Source organism: Balaenoptera borealis (assembly GCF_965194805.1).
Source record: "Balaenoptera borealis genome assembly, chromosome: 5".
Taxonomy (NCBI): Eukaryota; Metazoa; Chordata; class Mammalia; order Artiodactyla; family Balaenopteridae; genus Balaenoptera; species Balaenoptera borealis.
Window position 1 is genome coordinate 49631393 of NC_138862.1, and position 23924 is coordinate 49655316.

Consider the following 23924-nt stretch of genomic DNA (forward strand, 5'->3'; position numbering starts at 1 on the left):
TCTATGTTCTGTTAAAGTTCCTGAGCACCAGAATGCAGCAACATAATAGCATGTTTGTTGTTTTATGCCGCTCACTGTTTTTCAGGATGGTTTGTTATGCTGATAGATAACTGAAACAATAATGCCAACAAACAGGCAGTTGAGAGCTCACTTTTCTGAGTCTATCACCATTTCTCTTTTTATTCACAGCCGCTTATCAGCAAAGATCAGAAAATCAGGATTATGTGGTTGGACATGGAAATGTGTACATAGTAACCACTGCCTTCACTTTAGCACTTGGCTTAGGACCTTGGTAAACTAGCTGCCAGACTGAGAGAGATCAACCATTTTAAGGAACAAAATGTGTCAAGGCTTTTCACTTGAAAGATATACTTGGAAGGAGACAATTGCTCCCTGCCAAAGGGCTCATCAGTCACAACTAGATTTCATCTATTTGTGGCTAAATGTCTCAGATGATAATCTGGGGAAATCTGGTGTCTCTAGCCTAATCCTGTTCTATTCACTTGATTCTGAAAAGCAAACAAAATAGCACTTCAAGGCTTCTTCCCCCTGACATGGACTATTTGTTTTAAAATGTGGCTCTGAGGCAGTCTGCATTGTCTTTTGAGGACATCCCAGGAGAAAGACAGCTTTGTAGACTAGCTAAATGTTATGCCTGCCAGATTTCAGATGGTGCCAAAACTTAGGCCTTTCTTTTTCTATTGAAGTACTGGAAAGTATTGTAGTACGTTATTGAGAGTGATGAATGGTGTCTATTTAATAAGGACTTTAGTACTTTTATTTCATCCTCATTGCTTTATAAAGCAGACCTTTATTTTTCATACCTTTTCTGGATGAGTTTCCTCTTCTTTATTACCATAACACCCAGATACTCAAATCCTTGACTAAACTCACTGGCAATGTTTATTCTACTTATTTTTAAGCAAATAAAGCACGGTACTCTGGTACAGCTCTCAGAGTTTGGAAGTGTTATAAACATTTATAGGGAAAATCCTGGAGGGAATTACATGAGAGTTGGTAAGGAAGGAAAACTGGACAGTAAAATGGCTGACAGAATCCAGTTGATTCTATCTCTGACATGTCCCTTGGGTTTCTTTTAGCTTCGTCATTTTCTTCTTAGACTGTTACAAAAGGCTGCTATTGTCTTTTTGTCCATAGACTTGGCTCCCTGCCAGCTACTCTCCATGTGGCAGTCACACTGGACTATAAGGGCACAGGCTATGTCTTATTCGTGGTCGTCCCACCATTGCCTAGCCCAGTGCCTGCTGCATAGTTGGTGTACAACAAATGTTTGAATAGATGAACATTGAAAAATTATATTATTTCTGTTCTCTGAAATAGTCAATGGACCCACATGGCCTAAAGAATCAAGTCTACTTTCCTTGGCATGACACCAGCAGGCAATAGACTCAGGCAGCTGACTGCCACTCAATAATCAGAAAAGGGTTGTGATGGCAGTGAGAGGAGCTAAGTGATAGGGTTGCCAGAAGGTTTAAATTTGATAAAAATTTATATAAATCTGTACCTCTATGTGTATATGTGTGTGTATATACACACATATGTGAGAAATGGGGAGTTCAGTGATAATAATTTGCACTATATGTTGTATTTTGTACTAAATCAGGTGTCCCCTTTCTTTACTTCATTAAAAAAGCCTTACTATTTGCCTCTAAATATGTCTCAGGTAAAGTTAAAGAATTACTTCTTATGGATTCAAAATTCAATGTGTTACATTCACAGATTTTCCATGGCACTAAAAACTACTATACACATAGGCAGTGCTTCAGAGGCAAATTTTCTGTCCGTATTAAATGTACATTACTTTATTAGTAGAAATACTTATGTTTTTCAGGAACTAACGTTGAATATTTGATTTCAAGCTATTATGTTTTTTGATAAAGCTGTCAATCTCTGTGTGAAAAAGAAAGTGAAAAGGTAGAACCCTATATTATTAAGAGGGTGGTATTGGGTGAATCTGTGTGGCTTCCAGGGCCCTGAAGGGGCCCATGCACCAGGGAGCTTTGCCCTCAGGGCAGGTTTGAAGCAGACTTCACGGCAGAGAGTCAGACCTAGAGAGCAGGAGAGAAGGATTGTGTGAAAGTTGCGTAGTTTGGTAGAAAACCAAAAACCACTTAACTAGAAAACTTTTCTCACTTGTTTTTCCTGACAGGAAAGGCAAATACTGAGAAACACTAATTTGAGACACTAGGCTAATGCTAGGAGGTTGGAGGAGCCCGCCAGTTTCCTGTCTTTCTCCCTCTACAGGTCCCTCCCCATGACTCTCCACAGATCAGCTGGAGAAATCCTTCTAAAAACACCTCAGTCAGATCATGCTACCTCCTACAAAAAGATCCATGGATCAGGGCCTCGCATAACATCCACAGATAAAAGCCAAAATCCTTCTGGATTCTGGCCAACTCTCAAAGTCATCTCATACTACTCTCCCCTCTGAGCTTTCGGCTTCATCCATCCTGGAAGTTTCCTGGTCGCTTCTGGAAAACTCCAATCCCATGCTCTTTTAAAACCTTTACACTTGTTGCTCCCCTCTGTCCTTAACACTGTTTCTGCAGATATCCACATGGCTTGTCTCCCTGCTTACTTAGGTCATTGGTCAAAGACCTTTTTCAGAAGCCTTATCTGACAACCTGATGCCCCCTTTTTAGCACTCAGTCCTGCCTGACAGTGTCTTAGGAATATGCCTACTTACTGTCTACCCCACTGGAAAGTGAGTTCCTTGAGAGCAGGGACTTTGTTGTGAACACTGATGTAAGCCCCGTGCTTGGAATTGTGTCTGGTATGTATTATAGTTGGTTCATAGTGAATCTTTGTGGAATGGATGAATGAATGAATGAGTATATGAGAGCAATACAAAGTAATAGTTTTGATGGAAGAAAGTCAGGCAAATGGGTTTATAAATGTTTCTTGAGAACATTTACTCATTATAGAAGATTTTCCTGATAGGAGCAATTGATTTATCTGAACGGAACTTTGTGGAAATAAAAGGAGGGAGGGAAGGAGAGAAGGGACAGTATAGAGGTGGGGAGACAAAAAGGTCGGGTAAAGGTTGGGATGGGTAGTGGTGTGGTTATATGTTCATTCTACGCAGGCAGCATATTCAATCAAGCCTGAAATAGTCAATATCTTCGGTTGAAATCCATGGAAAGATTGTATTGAATAATTTTAAGTGTTTCCCTGACCAATAATAAAGACATGAAACAGATTTTCAAGGAACTTGGTAAGTGGGTGGTGAAGGATTTATTGACATGCTCAATGTAGGCACTGAAAATTAATCGAAAGCCCTAGAGGAACATTAGAGAACTGATAAGATCACCTACTGAGGACACTGAATGCTGTAGGGGACTTTAGGTATTTTCAAGGGTAATTTGAATTACATGAGATTTTCACTTTATGGGCTGAGCCACCTAACCCTGGAGCAAGATGTGACTCCATTGTAAAGAGAGAAGGAAAGACCAGGATTTGATCTGGGTGTGCACTAAAATTGGTAAGGGTGAAAGAGGAAGATGTGTCACAACGGAAGTGGTTCTGTGTATCACTTACCTTTCTAGCTAAGTATTTAGGAAGGGCCTTGAATTTGACCAAACCAAACAATCAGGGGTTGTGAAATCCACATACTTCTTTCTAGTTCACTGTCACCTCTCCATCACACAGAGTAACAAGGTTGGATATGGGCTATCAATTTCCTTGTTTGTCATATAGTTGGTGATTCATTAGGATTTTCCAGTGAGCACTACATTAATGAAACTTCTTGTCTTGGTGCATGTCAGTGCCATTGGAAACCATCATGTGGCTTGCCTGAGATCTGCAGCCTTGGGGCTGGCCTCTGTGAGGGTTTTACAATTTCTGACTCACTTGTCTGTGCATTCGTCACATACCCTTAGTGTGGTAGGGCTGAAATGGACGTGCAGGTGCACATGTGAGGTAGTGATAACGGGTGAAGAGGAGGAGTATGGAGGTTGAGATGATGCACGATCACATGTAAGATTTGGTGTGCTCTGGGATGCACAAGAATACTTTTTGAAAATCGGCTAAAAGTCGAGGTCAAGGTGAATTTGTTTCTGCATTACTGACATATACTTTCGTCTCCCTCTCCTTTTGCATTACATGGGTTTGTTTTGGTGTGTAAGGGTGAGGCTACAATCTAAAGGACCTTCCTGGGTGGTTGGTTCACCCTGACCTGTGTTCTAACCCTGAGGAATCACTGAGGTTTTTTTGTTTTTTGTTTTTGTTTTTGTTTTTGTTTTTTTCAAGCGGAGGGTGGGAAATAGACAAGCAGCTGTGACATCACCTACGGTTTAGGAAGCATCCTCACCAATACAGAACTGTGTTATTTACCTGGGTCTGTTCTTTCTACTCTTCACTGTAAGATGTCCTAGCTGGTTTTGTTTGTTTGTTTGTTTTCATTGACTGACTTTCCAAAGTGAAAAGATACAGCCTTTTGTTAACTTACAGAATTCTGAAGGGCACCCAATAAAGTGAAAATAATAATACAAGTTTAGGCTGTGAGGATAGTCTCTGTGGAAAAATTATTATCAGATCTCTAATTTCCTCCATTATCTAGGTCTGTAAGGAAAATAGTTTCCTCACTTTATTTCCTCTGTTCCAGATTCATTTTTAGTGATGTAGAGAGTTGCAGATTTTATCACTGTAACACAAAGATGAGCTATTTTGACAATCATCATCTAAATTAAAATGGGTGATAAAGAAGTTCAGGTCTAGAAACACACAGTGCAGCTTAATGATGGAAAAGACCCAACCAGTTTTTAAAACACTGGGATTGAAATTTCATGGCTTCTGAGGATGATTCATTGCTTAGCTGTGTCATGAGTTTCATTTTGAAATGAAATACACTGTGTGGTTTCATTTGAGGCTTCATGTTGATGCAAACAGGAAATGAGCCCATATTGAGAAGTTAGCTTGAAATACATATAATTAATGACAAAAAAAGTGTCAAGCTGTTGTTTGGCCATCCTCCCCACCTCTGTTCTGGCATTACCAGTCTGTTCTACAATTGTAGGATACCTGATGTCTCTCCTCTTGTCTGAGAACTCATAAAGGGCAGGAACTGGCTTAAGCAAATAGAAGGTGCTCCACGAATAGCTGTTAAATGAACACGTGAACATCAGCTCTAAGGGAGTGAAATCCTCAGCTCAAATCTTCCCGGGTAATTGGTGATGAGAAGGCCCTCTTCATCCTCTATGCATTCACACACTTGACTTAAGCAGAGTCTTATTTAGAGAAGCTGTTTTACAGGGTTATTTTCACAATAATATTCACATTCCCACACTTGGATATTCTCTTGAATCCAATGTGGGAGGAGGGGTTGTGAATGTAGGAAGTATAGTGGCAACAAAGCAGATGTGATGGAAAACCCAATGATTAATTATTTTAAAGTTGATTTTAATTTGTTTCAATTTGCTTCCATTCATTTTGAAGAGGTACAATATTCTAGGCTCTCTTCCAAGGAGACTAGACTCTCGTGGTGAGGAGGGAGGCAGAAAGGAGACTTCTCAGATAACCAAAGAAGTTAGAGAAGAAGAAAAAACTGTATCTATAGAAATATGCAACTGAATTGCGAGGTGGTACAATTTAATCTTCAGATGCACGAGCTTTTAAGTCAGACCAGGAGTGACGCTGGTTCTACCATTATTATCTCTGAGAACTTGGGAAAATGGCTTAATACTTATTTATATGCAAAATGGGAATAATAATAATACACTATAAGTTTATTACAAGGATTAAATGATACATTCATGTACATCATGAACCAACATGGAGTACCAGGTCAGTGAATGTGAGCTCTTAGTGATTAAACATGAGAATGGAAAGGGCTAGGAAGATAGCTCTAGTAACTGAGTTTATTTGAAAGTCTCTGTTGCTAATCCATGTAAAATACAATGTTTTGCTAATAGATGGCATTTGTCACAGGTAGACGGATCAAAATCACCATATAATTGATAGCCTTTGAAAATAAACATTGAGATCAGTACTTACTTTCCCCAAATTTACTGAAGTAAATATCTTGAACCTTCTCCTCAAGAGAACACAGAAGAGAGGACAGAGTTGCTTCATTTCTGACATCCGAAAAGGCTCTCTTCATTGTCCAAATTGTAACCGTGCAGTCCAAGGGAGATATATGTACTTTTTAGAGAATAACAGTTTAGATTCTGGAAAAATGGAATAAATGCTATAGAGAGTAGCTGAAGAAATTGTTGAAGTCTGGTAACTTTTCAAAACTGAATTTCCATTTTCTGACCTATGTAAACATTTCTCTTTCTTTTAAAATATGGGACTCCAAACTTGCGGCAGAGAGCCTCTTTTCCTGTGTCTTATTTAGCTATTTGTCTTATGTTTTATTGAGAATGAGGTCAGTCCATATGAACTCTCTCAATATCTCCTGGAGGGTAACCTCTGTTCCCTTTTTCTACATCAGAAGAAGGTAGCTTGTTCTTTTTCTTGCCAAGAACACTCTGAGTGTGTTACTGCTCCCTTCTTCTTGCTTTTGCTCCATCCTTTAGGTGCCATCTTTTTTCCCCTCTTAATCTTTTTTCCTCTGCCACAAATATGGTGAGGGCCCTTCCTATACTAAACTAACCGTCCTCTGACTCTGCTATTCGAGCAAGCTACTACTTATCTCTCTTCCTTTCACCACCAAATTTCTAAAAGAGTACAAATTCTGCTTTCACTTCGTACTCATGCATTCACTTCTTAACCCCTTGTAATATGGCTTCCACCTCTAGCCCTCTATGAAACCACCTTCTGGAAGGTCACCAGATATTTCATATGCAACAAATCTAATAAGCATTTCTCAGTCCTCTTCCTCCTTGTCCTCTCTGCAGGAATTTCCCTTCTCGGGATTTTCCGCTCCTATGTCCTCTGTGATACTGTAGTCTGCTGGGTTCTTTATTCTTTCTGAGAACTCTTCTTTCACCTCCTTCACTAGCTGCTCTTTCTTCCTCCTCCTGCTCCATAATGAAGATATTCTTTTCTCCACATTCTTTGCCTCAGGTAACTCCTCATCCTCTCACATTGCTTTACACATGAATCCCTTCAATCTCTTTTCCCTTCATCTCAAGATCTCTCTCCTTATGATTCCCAAAACCTAGCAATTTCCAACTGTTGTTAGGATACTCTTACTTAGACGATCAGCCAGGATTTCAAACTCAGCATATTTAAAACTAAGGTTATTAACTTATACTCACTAAACTCCAAACTCAGATTGTTTTTATTTTGTTTTTATTAATGATACCACTATTAATGAGTCATTTTTCAAAACTCCTTCCTCCCTCCCTCGTTCTTTCTTCCTCCCTCCCTTTCTCCCTCCCTCTCTCCCTCCCTCCCTCCCTCTCTTCCTTCCTTCCTTCTTTCCTTCCTTCTCATTTCTCATGCTCCATGCCTAATAAATTCTTGTGTATTGAAGATTCTATAGGCTTTGTGGTACACAGGGTGGGAAGAGCATCTGTTTTGGACTCAGATAAGTCTGGGTTCACATCATGGTTTTGTTACTTCCTACCCTTTTGGCCTTGAGAAAATTACTTAAGCTCATGGAATCTTGGTATCCTTATCTATAAAATGACGAAAATAACATCCCCTACATGGCCAATTGAGAGGACTGGAAAAGAGCTGCACATTTTCTACTTACTTATTAATAAACAGTAATCTCATTCTTTCCCCTTGCCCTGGTTCTATCTCTCATTCCCATTTTTCTTTTCCATTAAATGGAATAATACTTGTCAAGGTACTTCATGCAGTTCTTGACATGCAGGTGTTCATCACATGTTGTTTTTTCTCTTTCCTTCCTTCTGTTGTTGCCTCCTCAGTTCAGACCTATATTTCTTCTTGTCTAGACAATTGGTGGGGCTCCTACATGACTCTGGCTCCTGCCTGGACATTTGGATTCACCCCTGCCCCCCAACAACACTGCTGGTTGGTTGACCTTCCCCAGGCTTCCTCAGATGAGGCCACTCCTCTGCTCAGAAACCTTTGCTGCTTCATTATTTCCCAGAAAATGAAATAGGAAAACAAATGGTCCAAGTTATTTTCACAGACTTATATGTCACAATTTTTACACACGGGCTGCATGCCTCTAACTTTTCTATTCTGTTGCCTTTCCTGCTGGGCCTGTAATGATATCTAACCAGACGCTGTCCACCACATCTGTTTCTACCATGATGCTTTCCCTGATCACCCAAACACTTGGAACTTCTCTCCCCTGACCCAAAAAAGACTTTGCACTTCTCATCCTCAACTTACTCCCCATTTTAGTGGTTATTTATTTATTAATTTACACTTTCCTACTCCCCCCTCCCTGAGACCATAGCTCTTTGAGACTGTGTCTAGTTACTGTAGCTATTTTTTGAAGTAGCTAGTCTAGTGGGCACTGAGTACATTTTGGCTTAATGAAAATAATGAAACTTTGACATACAGACCCACTTGTGAAAGCAAAAGTATTTTAGACAACAGAACCACAGTTTATGAGAGGAGAAAGAGAGAAGAGGAATAATAATAAGGAAGAGAAGAAGTAAAAAGAAAGTCAGGTTCATTTGGGGAACAAAGTCGTTATTTTCTGATTGGGTCAGAAAAGTATGAAATGCAAAAGGTAGCGAAACTAGGGTTATGCTGACAGAGTGAGGGAGTTTTGAAAGCAGTCGCCATGCTACCCCATTCTAATTCTTGGCATAGTATAATGATTAATATCCCATGACAGAAGATATGCTGGCAAACTGCCTTGTATCTGAAAATAAAGGAAATACCCTGGAAAGAATGAGATGTGGTGAAGAGAGGAAATGACAATGTCCTGAAAAGGTTAGCTCTTAGTCATCACAGGAGCACCCCAAATCTCGGTATGTGTCAAGCAGCCTGATGGGATCCTGGTATCCCTCTTGTCACTCTGTAAAGGCAGTCACTTTGACACAAACAGAGATAAAGCAGCCTAAGTACACAGAGGGGGTCTAGATTTTGGGAACATAAGTGCTGAGTATACAAATGGTGCTCAATAAAAGCCTGTTAATTGATGTACCACAGTTTGTGAAAGAACTTCTCAGTCTTCCTAGGGTGACAGAACTTCTCTAGGGTCTGATGCAAGAGTAAAGTAAGACCTCAGAAAATGCTGAGGTTTTCCAGATCACTCGGTAACACTCGGACAAGTAGGCTTGTCTTGGCTAAGATATAATAGTCATATCCTACTCTTCCAGAAGCCATTTGTTTTATAAGCTTAAATCATAAGTGAGAACTTGATGGAATCCAGGAAGGTCTTTGAACAGCCAAATTTAGGATGATTTTAAAAAGTTTTTTCAGATGGGAAATAGTGGTTTATCCCTTACCAGGCCTTTCTTCTAGTTAAGAGAGCTAACGACTATGTGGTTGAAAAACTTCCATTTCATCATGAATTTGTCAAATAAGAAGAGTATTTAAAACACATTTTTAAGCCTAATATAGAATGTTAATTGTCCCCTTGGACACATTTGGAAAATCAGGAGAAGTATCCGAGGAAGTGTGCTTTTGGTGAACTTTGCAGAAATTGCTTGAGCATTCAGGGTTTGCAATGGCTCAGGCCATGATCGTCACCCCTCCATTCGTGTGTCTTAGATTTGAACATATGCCAGTAACTCAGGGAAAATTTACTTACTTATCATTTTACCATCAAATACACCATTATAAATATAGCAAGCGAAGACCAAGGAAATGGCCAAATTATTCATATTGGTGTTTTAATTCCAATGCAAGGTTAAAAAAAAGATTGACTTCATTCTCCCAAACCATTGTTTAAGCTTTTTGAGCCATAGGAATGAGTTATTTGACATGACGATTTTTCACTTGCCTTCCTCTCTTTCACTCCAGTTTCTACTAGTATAAAGGCTTCACTTTCTCAGGGGGTTCTAAAACCGCCTTTGAGGGAAACTTCAAGCAATTTCCAGTTAGCTTTTTTGATTGTGCTTTTTCATTGAATTCTGGTGCTCTTCCTTAAAATTTGCATAATTGGTTCTTAAAGAATTCTGCTAGTGTCATGGTCTCAGACAATGATTATTCCAGGATTTCTTGAATAAAGGTCACCAAAACTTTATTAAATCTCCAAAATACTAAGGAAAACACTTTAAATTCACATGTGAGAACAGCCTATGATTGCTTTCTGTTGATTTACTACTTGTTTGACAGGATATTGCAGTCATGATTTCCACTACCAGGTTCATGTGGGAAATCTTAGGAACCGCTCCATAGCTATCACATCTGTGGACAATTTCAGGTTTTTTGAATTTCCCTCATTATCTTCTGTATTTTCACTGGTTTCAAGTTTACTCATCAAACTTCCTGTTTTTAACCACTGATCCATGCTCCCAGTTGAAAATGTAATTTGAAACTATTCGCATGAAAAGTTAAGTGAAGTATAACTTTACAACACAAAAAACCCTCAGAATTTGGGGTTATTTTGTGTTATGGGAGAATTCACTATATTTGGAGAAAGACCTTAACATAGATATGTATTTGTAAAAACGTATTTAAATCTCATAATTGTAGTGGTAATTTAACTGGTCTGTGGGAATTATTTTGTGTGTGTGTGTGCGTGTGCGTGTGTGTGTGTGTGTATAGAAATTAGAAAAGCCTCACTGATTCTAAACAGGACAGACTCATTAAAAAATACATCAACTGTAAAGACTGTGGACTTGCCCAGAGATTATGTAACCTGATAGACTACCACTGTTCTTCTCCCTAGGTAGTGAAACTGCCATAAAAGTGATCTCATCTTAGACATGTTTTCAGCTTTCCTTACAGGAGGAGCCATGTTTGTGCTACACGATGCTGGCCACTTTGATTGGAGCAGAGGCGGTAACTTGACTAGCTTGGACCAATCAAATAATCTTTTCTATAATAAGGGATTTGGGACTAAAACTTTCTAGTTTAGTTTGGTCCCATTTTGCTGTAGTCAGAATTCTAAGATGACTCCAATCTCCCTTTAGGTGGATGTAGTGCTAAGCTGCACCTACTTTGGAAGAGAGGTACTGGCTGGTAGTACCCAGTGATACCCTCTGAGTTATGCAGAGCGATTGGCTCCTTCACAAAATGAGCATAGACCACTACGTATTTTTGAGTTCTTGTATTTACTTTTTATGCTTTTCTGACTCTTTCAGGCCTTTAGTTGTCATTTCTTTTTACAATTTTGGAACCCATACAAGAAGAGAAAAATAGTTTTGTTGTTACCCAATTCTGCCTCTTCTGAGTCCATACTTTTTATACTGAACTTTTTAGCTGAAGATGTGCCACAAAGACATCTGATCATTGAGAACATACTGATCTCCCAACATATCTTGGCCTTTTAGCCTTTGTAGCCTTTTAGCTACAAGCCTTAAAGGCCTTGTAGCCTTTTTCCTTCTAGTTCAGCTGTGATACTGTTGGACTCTTCCAAAAGGAACTTTGGCAAAAACTAAGGGTGGAGTAGGGTGGGAGCAGAGGGATGGGATGGTGGAAGAACATAGAAATCAATGAATTTGCATAGTTTAGAGTTCTGATCTGTCCCTTACGTACAGCTAAGATCCAGTGTGGCTAGGTTAACTTTGGAGTAGATAGTCCTTGATCCCTGGATTAGTTTTAAACCTCTGTATTGTGTACATATATTTGAATGAGTGCAAAATTAAAAAAGAAGACACTAAAAGCACAAGCTACAGAAGGAAAAAAACCAGGTAAATGGGACTTCATCAAAATTAAAAACTTTTGTTCTTCAAATGAGACAAATGGATAAAGAAGATGTGGTACATATATACAATGGAGTATTACTCAGCCATAAAAAGGAATGAAATTGGGTCATTTGTAGAGATGTGGATGGACCTAGAGACTGTCATACAGAGTGAAGTAAGTCAGAAAGAGAAAAACAAACATCGTATATTAAAGCATGTATGTGGAATCTAGAAAAATGGTACAGATGAATCGGTTTGCAAGGCAGAAATAGAGACACAGATGTTGAGAACAAACGTATGGACACCAAGGGGGGAAAGTGGGGGTGGTGGTGGTGGTGGTGGGATGAATTGAGAGATTGGGATTGACAATATATACACTAATATGTATAAAATAGATAACCAATAAGAACCTGCTGTATAAAAAATAAAAAAAAATTTTAAAAAGACACCATCAAGAAAGTAAAAAGACAACCAATGAAATGGGAGAATGTATTTGCAAATCATATCTCTGATAAGGAATTTGTATTCAGTGTATAAAAAGTACTTCTACAACTAACAATAAAAGGCAAATAATCCAATTATAAATGAGGAAAGGAATTGTATAGACATTTCTCCAAATGACATACAAATTATCAATAAACACATGAAAAGATGCTCAATATCATTAGTTATTAGGGAAATGCAAATCAAAACCACAATGAGATAACACCTCTTATCTACTAGGATGGCTAAAATAGAATAAAAAACAACAACCAGACAATAACAAGTGTATCTGCACGTGTATATGTGTGTGCGTGCACGCATGTGTGTATTTTTTGTGGGACTGCTGTTTCTTTATAATACTCTGCATAAACTGGGCCACGTGGAACATTAGTAATATTTGGGTTTTGCTGCCATAGCACTTTACAGTTTACTATGATCTTCACCATATATTATCTACCTCATTTAATCCTTGTAACTGTATGAGGTCGGCAGAGTAGTTCATTATTTCCTCTTTTTTGAAGATAAAGAAGTTCAGGCTCAGAGATGTGAATCCTATAAATTGTTAAACTAGGTCTTAAATTCAGGTTCTCTTTACAGGATACCATGCTACTTCTCAAATAATACTGCCTTACATTACATTGCAATGTTTAGGTAACTTTAAAATAGTGCATTCATCTATATTACTTCATTTTAAACTTCACAACCAACCAATGAGGTGAGTAGGACAGATAACATATAAATAAATTATATTTATTTTATGGTTGGAGAACATGACACTCAGAATGATCAGAAGCTGTATTTCAAGCACTGCCACTCTTTTACCTGGGACAAATTATTTAACTTTTCTGACTCTAAGCTTTGTTACATGTCAGTTGAAGGCTCAGATTTTATGATCTCAAAGGTCTTTTCGAAGTCTACTATTCTATGATTCTGTCATTTAGAATGTCCCTCCATTAGCAGTTTAATTAAACTACTCATAGACTCCCAAGAATTTTAATAATTTCATCTAATTAGATAACAAAATCCTATCACATCACAGGTATCTTTTACAGTAAATACTGTGTCTAGCATTTTTTTAAACAAAAAGTTTCTGCTGTACCAGCACTTTGCAACCTGGCTGTGGAAAAAAATACCCTTAATATCTACCTCAGCAGGAAGAGTGCATCAGAAGAGAGTCTTCTTTTATTTCCTATTTACTTGCTGCACTATATATCATTTGTTTTCATTTATTTGCAGTGATAATACAATGATAATGTATTTTTAAAAGATATGTTAAAAACTTCTCATATTTTCATATTTTCTTGGCATCTGAAAATGAAGCAGTGAGTTAGGTATTTTCAAAAAGCTTCTACCTCAAGAATTCTGTGACATTTACTTCATGATAATGGAAAGGTAAATCTCAGCTCTTTTCAGGATATTGGTTTAGGAGAATTGGTGGGTGTGAATGTTGCCTAACAGTTTTAAAGTTATCTGCATAATCTTTTGATAAGTTTCAATTAAATCAATTAAGTTTCATATTCTGTCAAAATTTCCTCTACAGCCCAAGAACTGGTGATCTTATGGAGCAGTTATAGCACTTAAAAAAAATCTCCATCCCCTCTGTTTTGTTTTTGTTTTTTCTCTCTCTGTCCTGTTCAAACAGGCTATAAATACACAGATAGTGCTTTCTGTTCGTTGACCATACGGGAAATTATCATCCTTCCATTTTCCCCCAGATTGAAAGAGGTTCACTGAAAGAAGAAGACTCTCAGTGATGGGCTGAGTTAAACACAGAAAGTCAAAATACATGGGAAAATCTTGAGAAATGGGAGAGTCAGCTTCAGGGCAGCTTAATTTAAGTCACTTTCCTTTTGGTGTTTCTATAAAGGCCACCAAGATATGAGTAGTGGTTCTCCCAACAAAAGATAGTTCAGAGATAAAGCCCACCGGGAGAGATATGAGTATGGGGCTTTCTTTGAAAAGTATGACAAACTAGTTAAATGTATTTTACTAAATTTCCAACCCAGTCTTGTAGAGTCAAGAAATTAACTCTAATTCTTGCATAGGCAATGGCTGTTTCTGAGATGTGTTCAAAGATCAGCTGCACTTTATTCAATAAGAGTTAAAACCTAGTTCATCAAATCATATTATGAAATATTTATTCTAATTAGTCAGACCTCATTTATTTCATGAAATGTATACATTTCTCTTTCCTAATAATTAGAAACAAAATTCAAAACCCTATAATAAAAAGTAAAATATGTGATGAGGTACATAGTTTTTAAAAGATCTTTTAGATGAATTGTGAGCTAAAAAGTATGAAACTATGATACAAGAATATGTTGCCCTAGGACAACAGGGGCTGACCATTGTTTCATAGTATCGTGAGGCCTTGGGATATTTCATAACCTTTCAAAAGATGGTTTTCTTGGATCTCTTCCATAGAACATATTTCACTGAAGGTTGAACATAGTTCTTCAAATTTACAATATCTTCAAATATACTATTTGGTATTTACTGATTCCTTAAATATATGAATATATGAAGCATTCTGCTAAGCTATATTCCACATGTAATTCTATGTAATAGCACCATGATCTTTTTGCCCCCATCTTTATTAAGGTATAATTGACAAATAGAAATTGTGTATATTTAAGGTGTATGACAATGTATGTTTTGATACAGGTATACATTGTGGAGTAATTGCCACAGTCAAGTAAATTAACATATCCATCACCTCAAATAGTTACCCCTTCCTTCCTTCCTTCCTTTTTATGGTGAGAATACTTAAGATCTACTCTCTTGGTGAATTTCAAGTATACAATATAGTATTGGTAACTGTGTTCACATTGCTATACATTAGATTTTTAGAACTTGTTCGTCTTGCAAAACTGAAACTTTGTACCCTTTGACCAATTTCTCCCCATTTTCCCCTCTCCTAAGCCCTGGCAACCACCATTCTACTCTCTACTTCTATGAATGTGACTATCTTAGATTCCACACATATGTGAGATCATGCAATATTTGTCTTTCTGTGTCTGGCTTATATCACTTAGCATAATGTTCTCCAGGTTCATGCATGTTGTTGTAAATGTCAGGATTTCCTTCCCCTTTAAGGCTGAATAATATTCCGTTGTGTATAATACAAATACCACTTTTGCTTTATGCATTCACCCATCAATGGACATTTAGGTTATTTCCATATCTTAGCTATTGTGAATAATGCTGCAACGAACATGGGAGAGCATACATTTCTTTGAGATACTGATTTCCTTTCCTTTGGATATATACTCAGAAGTGGGATTGCTGGATCATAAGATAATTCTATTTTTAATTTTTTGAGGAACATCCATACTGTTTTCCAAAATGGCTGTACCGATTTACATTCCCATCAATAGTGTACAAGGATTCCCTTTCTCTACATTCTTGCCAACATTTGTTATCTCTTGTCTTTCAATTAATAGCCATTCTAACAGGTATGAAAACTCTCACTTGTTTTCATTGTAAATAAATGAAAACATTGTGGTTTTGATTTGCATTTCTCTGATGATTAGAGATACAGAGCACTTTTTCATGTTCCTCTTGGCCATTTATATGTCTTCTTTTGAGAAATGTCTTCTCAGGTCCTTTGTCCATTAAAAATTTTTTTTTTTTTTGCTATTGAATTGTATGAATTCCTTATATATTTGGATATTAACCCCTTATCAGATATGTGGTTTGTAAATGTTTTCTCCCATTACATATGTTGCGTTTTCATTTTGTTGGTGGTTTCCTCTGCTGTATGGAAGCTTTTCAGTTTGATGCAATCACACATGTCTTTTTTTGCTTTTGTTGCCTATGATTTTTGTGTTATATCCAAAATATCATTGCCCAGACACAATGTTAAGAAGCTTTCCCCCTATGTTTTCTTCTAACAGTTTTACGGTTTCAGGTCTTATGCTTAAGTCTTTAATCCATTTTAAGTTTGCTTTTGTATATGGCATGAGATAAGAGTCCAATTTCATTGTTTTGCATGTGGATATTCAGTTTTCCAAACACCATTTACTGAAGAGACTATCATTTCCCCATTGTATTTTCTTGACACCCTTGTTGAAGATCTATTGACTATACAGAAGTGGATTTACTTCTGGGCTCTCTATTCTGTTCCACTGGTTTATAAATCTTTTTTTTTTTTTTTATATGAGAGCTTCAACTTTTTTTTTTTTTTAATTTATTTGTTTATTTATTTATTTATTTATTTTTGGCTGTGTTGGGTCTTCGTTTCTGTGCTAAGGCTTTCTCCAGTTGTGGCGAGCGGGGTCCACTCTTCATCACGGTGCATGGGCCTCTCACTGTCGTGGCCTCTCCTGTTGTGGAGCACAGGCTCTGGATGCACAGGCTCGGTAGTTGTGGCTCACGGGCTTAGTGCTCCACGGCATGTGGGATCTTCCCAGACCAGGGCTCGAACCCATGTCCCCTGCATTGGCAGGCAGATTCTTAACCACTGCGCCACCAGGGAAGCCCTATATATCTGTTTTTATGTCAGTGCCATACTGTTTTTATTACTGTAGCTTTGTAATATATTTGGATATCAGGAGGTATGGTGTCTCCAGCTTTGTTCTTTGGCTTTGGCTGTTTGAATTTTTTTGTGGTTCCATATGAATTTTAGAATTATTTTTATATTTCTGTAAAGAATGACACTGGTATTTTGATAGGGATTGCATTAAATCTGTAGTGGGTAGTATGGACACTTAACAATATTAATTATTCAGATCTGTGTGCATGGAATATCTTTCCATTTATCTATGTCTTTTAAAATTTCCTTCATCAACGTTTTATAATTTTGAGTGTACAAATCTTTCACTTCTTTAGTTAAGTCTAATCCTAAGTATTTTGTTATTTTTGTTGCTATTGTGAAAGAGATTGTTTTCTCAATTTTCTTTTTGGATTGTTCATTGTTTGTGTATGGAAATGTGACTGGTTTTTTTATGTTGATTTTTTATCCTACAACTTTACTGAATTTATTATTTCTATCCATTTTATGTTGAGCTATTAGTTTTCTACATATATGATTATGTCATCTGTAAGTAGGGATACTTTTACTTCTTCCTTTCTGATTAGGATGCCTTTTTTTCCTTGTCTAATTGCTCTGGCTAGGACTTCCAGCAATATGTTGAGAAGAAGAGGCGAGAATGCGCATCCTTGCCTTGTACCAGATCTTGATAAGAAAAACTTGCAATATTTCCCTATTGATTGTGATGTTAGTGTGGCTTTTTGTGTGTGGCCTCTATTGTGTTCAGGTAAGTTCCTTTTATAACTATATTGTTGAGAGTTTTAAACATGAAAGTGTTTAACTTTGTTAAATACTTTTCTTAAGAAATGATCATGTACTTTTTTTCTTTCATTTTGTTAATGTGGTGTTATTCATCCATCAATGGACAATTGATTTGCAAATGTCGAACCATCCTTGCTTCCCAGTTTTAAATCCCACTTAGTCATGGTTTATGACCCTTTTAATGTGCTGTTTAATTCAGTTTGCTAGTATTTTATTGTGGATTTTTGCGTATATGTTCATCAGGTGAGTTGGCTCATAGTTTTCTTTTCTTGTGGTATCTTTGTTTGGTTTTGGTATAAGCATGATGCTGGTCTCATAAAATGAATTTGGAAGTCTTTTTATATTTTTTGGAAGAGTTTAAAAACATTTGGTATTAATTCTTCTTTGAATGTTTGGTAGAACTCACCTATGAAACCATCTGGTCCTGGTCTTTTCTTTGTTGGAAGATTTCTGATTACTGATTCAATCTCCTTACTTGTTATTGGTCTGTTCAGGCTTTCTATTTCTTCTTCTTTCTTTCTTTTTTTTTAAAATAAATTTATTTATTTATTATTTATTTATTTAGTTTTGGCTGCATTGGGTCTTCATTGCTGTGCACGGGCTTTCTCCAGTTGCAGCGAGTGGGGGCTACTCTTCATTGTGGTGTGCAGGCTCCTCATTGTGGTGGCTTCTCTTGTTGCAGAGCATGGGCTCTAGGCATGCAGGCTTCAGTAGTTGTGGCATGTGGGCTCAATAGTTGTGGCTCGCGGACTCTAGAGCGCAGGCTCAGTAGTTGTAGTGCACAGGCTTAGTAGCTCCGTGGCATGTGAGATCTTCCTGGACCAGGACTCGAACCCGTGTCCCCTGCATCGGCAGGTGGATTCTTAACCACTGTGCCATCAGGGAAGTCCTCTATTTCTTCTTGATTCAGCTTTGGTAAGTTGTATATTGCTAGGAACTTATCCGTTTCTTTTAGGTTATCCTCTTCACTGGTGTATAATTGTTCATAATAGTTCCTTGATCCTTTTTATTTCTGAGGTGTCTGTTATATCTCTTCTTTCATTTCTGATTTTATTTAGTTGAGTATTTTCTCTTTTTTCTTAGTATAGCTAAGGGTTTGTTGATTTTGTTTATCTTTTCAAAATATCGACTTTTAGTTTTATTGATTTTTTTCTATTGGTTTTCTATTATCTATCTGATTTAATTCTGCTATAATCTTTATTATTTCCTTCCCTCTTATTACTGCTTTTGCTGTATCCCAAAAGCTTTGATATGTTTTCATTTTCATTGTCTCAAGATACATCTAAAATTCTCTTTTGATTTGTTCTTTGAACCAATTGTCATTCTAGTGTATTGTTTATTTTGCACATATTTGTAAAATTTTCCATTGTCTAGATGTTATTGATTTATAGTTTCATTCCCTTATGGTCAGAAAAGGTACTTGGAATGATTTTGATCTTAAATTTGTTAACACTTGCTTTTGTGACCTAATGTGATCTATCCTGAATAATGTTCTGTGTTTGTTTGAAAAGAATGTGTATTCTTCTCCTGTTGGGTTGGAAAGTTCTTTATATATGTCTGTTAGGTTCATTTGGTCTACAGTGTTCAAGTTAGTTATTTCTTTATTGATCTTCTATCTGTGTGTTCTATCCATTATTTTATGTGGGTTATTTAGGTCCTATACTATTATTGTATTGCTGTCAATTTCTCCTTTTAGATTTGTCAATATTCGCTTTATGTATTTAGCTGCTCTGATGTTGGGTGCTTATGTATTTATAATTGCTATATCTTCCTGTTGAATTGACACTTTTATCATTATATAATGACCTTCTTTGTCTCTAGAGACAGTTTTTGACTTAAAGTTTATTTTCTCTGATATAATAGCCATTCCTGCTTTCCTTTTATTACTATTTGCATAAAATATCTTTCTTCATCCCTTCACTTTCAGATATGCATGTCTTTAAGTCTAAAGTGAACCTCTTGTAGACAGAATATCACTAGACCTTGTTTTTAATCCATTCAGGCACTTTATGCCTTTTGATTGGGGAGTTTTATCCATTTACATTTAAAGTAATTACTTGTGGGTAATGACTTACTATTTCCATTTTATTAATTGTTATGTCTGTTTTGCAGTTGTTTTTGCTTTCTCTTCTCCACTTGCTGTCTTCCTTTGCTATTTGATGATTTTGTAGTGATTATTTTGATTCTTTTCTCTTTATCTTTTGTTTATCTACTATAGGGTTTTTTCTTCATGGTTAGCTTGAGGCTTACATAAAATATCTTGTAGTTATAACCATCTCTTACACATTGATTACTTAACTTCAATCACAGACAAAAACTCCATACTTTTACTCCCTTACCCCACACATTTTGTGTTCTTATAGTCAAAGTTTGCTTCTTTTTATATTGTGTATCCATTAATAATGTTTATATTTTTACTGTTGTATTAGGGTTAAAAGTAATTTAGACACCACCATTACAGTGTTAAATTATTCTGCATTTGTCATATCTTTACTTTTGTTAGTGAGATTTATGCTTTCATGTTGCTGTTTGGTGTTTTCATTTCAATTTGAAGAACTCAAACATTTCTTGTAAGACAGGTCTAGTGGTGATGAATACTCTCAGTTTTGTTTGTCTGAGAAAGACTTTATATCCCCTTCAGTTTTTCAGCTTTACTGAGGTATAATTAAGAAAGAAAATTATAAGATACTAAAAGTGTACATCATCATGATTTGATATATGTATATATTGTAGAAGGATTCCTCCCATAATGAACACTTGTGTTGATGTCTGTAGCAATTACCTCTTCTAGACTTTATGGACTAGCTTTGGTGGGGGAAGCTAAATGAAATAAATCTGACAGAGAAAGACAAATACTGTATAATGTCACTTATTTGTGGAATCTAAAAATACAACAAACTAATAGTTATTTTCAAAATAGCAAATATAACAAAAAAGAAGCAGATTCACAGATATAGAGAACAAACTAGTGGTTACCAGTGGGGAGAGGGAAGGGGGTAGGGACAGTATAGGGGTAGGGGAGTAAGAGGTACAAACTATTATGTATAAAATAAACTACAAGGATATATTGTACAACATGGGGAATATAGCCAATATTTTATAATAACTATAAATGAAACATAACTTTAAAAGTTGTGAATTTGTTGTAAACAACGCTGCTATGAACAGGGAGGTGTATGTATCTTTTCAAATTAGTGTTCTTGTTTTTCTTTTCCGGATATATACCCAGGAGTGGAATTACTGGGTCATATGGTAGTTCTATTTTTAGTTTTTTAAGAAACCTCCATACTGTTTTCCACAGCGGCTGCACCAGTTTACACTCCACCAACAGTATATGAGAGTTCCCTTTTCTCACATCTTCACCAACATTTGTTATTTGTAGACTTTTTGATGATAGTTATTCTGACAGATGTGATGTGATATCTCATTGTGGTTTTGCTTTGCATTTCCCTGATGATTAGCAAGTTGAGCATCTTTTCATATGTCTGTTGGTTATCTGCATTTCCTCTCTGGAAAAATGTCTATTCAGTTCTTCTGCCAATTTTTAAATCAGGTTGTTTGTTTTTTGATGTTAAGTTGTATGAACTGTATATATATGTTGGATATTAATCTCTTGTTGGTCATATCATTTGCAAATATTTTCTCCCATTCTGTAGGTTGTCTTTTTATTTTGTTGACTGCTTCCTTTGCTGTGCAAAAGCTTTTAAGTTTAATTAGGTCACATTTGTTTATTTTTGCTATTCTTTCTTTTACTTTAGAAGATGGATCTAAAATATATTGCTGTGATTTATGTCAAAGAGTGTTCTGCATATGTTTTCCTCTAGGAGTTTTATGGTTTCAGGTCATACATTTAGGTCTTTAATCCATTTTGATTATTTTTGTATATGGTGTTAGATAATGTTCTAATTTCATTGTTTTACATGTAGCTGTACAGTTTTCCTAGCACCACATATTAAAGAGACTGTCTTTTCTCCAATGTATATTCTTGCCTCCTTTGTCATAGATTAATTGACCATAAATGTATGGGTTTATTTCTGGGCTGTCTATTCTGTTCCATTGATCTATGTGTCTGCTTTTATGCCAGTACCATACTGTTTTGATTACCGTAGTTCTGTAGTATAGGCTGAAGTCAGGGAGCATGGTTCCTCCAGCTCTGTTCTTTTTCAAGATTATTTTGGCTATTCAGGGTCTTTTGTGTTTCCATACAGATTTTAAAATTATTCTGGTTCAGTGAAAAATGCCATTGGTATTTTGATAGGAACTGCCTTGAATCAATAGATTGCCTTGTGTAGTATAGTCATTTTAACAATATTGATTCTTCCAATCAAAGAACACAGTGTATCTTTTCATCTGTTTGTGTCATCTTCAATTTCTTTCCTCAGTGTCTTATAGTTTTTGGAGTACAGGTCTTTTGCCTCCTTAGGTAGGTTATTCCTAGGTATTTTATTCTTTTTGATGTGATGATAAATGGGATTGTTTCCTTCATTTATCTTTCAATAGTTCGTTGCTAATTTATAAAAATGCAACAGATTTCTATATATTATTTTTGTATCCTATAACTTTACCAAATTCATTGATGGGTGCTAGTAGTTTTCTGGTGGCATCTTTAGGATTTTTCTATGTACAGTATCATGTCATCTGCAAACAGTGACAGTTTTAGTTCTTCCTTTCCAATTTGGATTCCTTTTATTTCTTCTGATTGCCATGGCTTGGTCATCCAAAACTATGTTGAATAAAAGTGGGCATCTTTGTCTTGTTCTGATCTTAGAGGAAATGCTTTCAGCTTTTCACCATTGAATATGATGTTAGCTGTGGGTTTGTCATATATGGCCTTTATTATGTTGAGATATGTTCCCTCTCTGTCCACTTTCTGGAGATTTTTTATCATAAATGGATGTTGAATTTTGTAAAAACTTTTCTTCTGCATCTATTGAGATGATCATATGGTTTTTATTCTTCAGTTTGTTAATGTAATGTGTCACATTGATCTGATTTGCAGATATTGAAAAATCCTTGCATCCCTGGGATAAATCTCACTTACTCATGGTGTATAATCTTTTTAATGTATTATTGGATTCAATTTGTTAGTATTTTATTGAGAATTTTTGCATCTATGTTCATCAAGGATATTGGCCTGTAATTTTCTTCTTTTGTGATATCTTTGTTTAGTTTTGGTATCAGGGTGATGCTGGCCTCATAGAATGAGTTTGCAAGTGTTCCTTCCTCTGCAATTTTTTGGAATAGTTTGAGAAGAGTAGGTGTTAACTCTTCTCTAAATGTTTGGTAGAATCCACCTGTGAAGACATCTGGTCCTGGACTATTGTTTGCTGGGTGTTTTTAAATTACTGATTCAATTTCATTACTGGTAATTGGTCGGTTCATATTTTCTATTTCTTTTTGGTTCAGTCTTGGGAGATTGTACCTTTATAAGAATTTGTCCTTGGGGCTTCCCTGGTGGCGCAGTGGTTGAGAGTCTGCCTGCCAGTGCAGGGGACACGGGTTCGAGCCCTGGTCTGGGAAGATACCACATGCCGCGGAGCAACTGGGCCCGTGAGCCACAATTACTGAGCCTGCGCGTCTGCAGCCTGTGCTCCGCAACAAGAGAGGCCGCGATAATGAGAGGCCCGTGCACCACGATGAAGAGTGGACCCCACTTGCCAAAACTAGAGAAAGCCCTCGCACAGAAACGAAGACCCAACACAGCCATAAATAAATTTAAAAAAAAAAAAAAAAAAAAAAAGAATTTGTCCATTACTTCTAGGTTGGTTAAGACCTATATTCCTAACTATAACCCTATTTCACCTTATTCCAGTGTTAGCAATATGTCATAAATCTGAATAAAGAGTGTATCTGTTCATATCAATCTCTTTGGGAAAGCAATGGATCCAGGCATTCTTAATTTCATTTAACTAAATCACTTATGTAAGGTGATATTTCCCCTATAACTAGATGTTGGGTGAAGAAATGATAGAAGTTACATTTTTGATCCCACATTTTCTCAATAATCTCCCAAAATAATATAAAAAATGTCCATGACTTTGTAACTTGACTTTCTTGGTTAAACAGCAGTGCTGGTTTATTTATATATATATTCACTTCATTGGTCATATATGTGGATCACTTTGTAGATTAGCTTGTGTAGGGGATACTGTGGTGCACCACCTAGATTCCCCACTTAAGACTGAGGCACTCATTTCCTCAGCTCCCTAGAGTATTGGCCACTGACAGCTTTCACACAAGTCCTTCTTTGGGCATTGTCCTCAGCCTAAGGGTGCTTCCTTGCCCAAGTCTATACTTGCTGTTTGGAAGTAGCCTGCATCCAATGACTAAATGCTGTGCAAAATGTCCTGGGCTCCCTTGCTTCCATCTGCAACAACTCTGATGGTTTATTATAGCCCCTGAGCTCCCCATGGTATTTGGCAAGAACTCTGTTGTTTCTGCATCACAATTCAATCTCTCTT

General features: G+C 36.7%; 1 protein-coding gene across 21 annotated transcripts in view; it reads left to right on the forward strand.

Annotated features, from left to right (window-relative positions):
- NFKBIZ (NFKB inhibitor zeta) overlaps window positions 1-23924 on the forward strand; it is a 154275-nt gene that overhangs the window by 75638 nt on the left and 54713 nt on the right. The window contains exon 13 of one of the 21 annotated variants that reach the window (XR_014244720.1): window positions 17286-23198. The exons of 19 other annotated variants lie outside the window; for them this stretch is intronic. The gene's annotated coding sequence lies outside the window, so the exon portion shown is untranslated. Of the gene's footprint in view, window positions 1-189; window positions 12231-17285; window positions 23199-23924 lie in introns of those variants that run through there. One more of the 21 variants, XR_014244721.1, reaches the window with a different exon arrangement.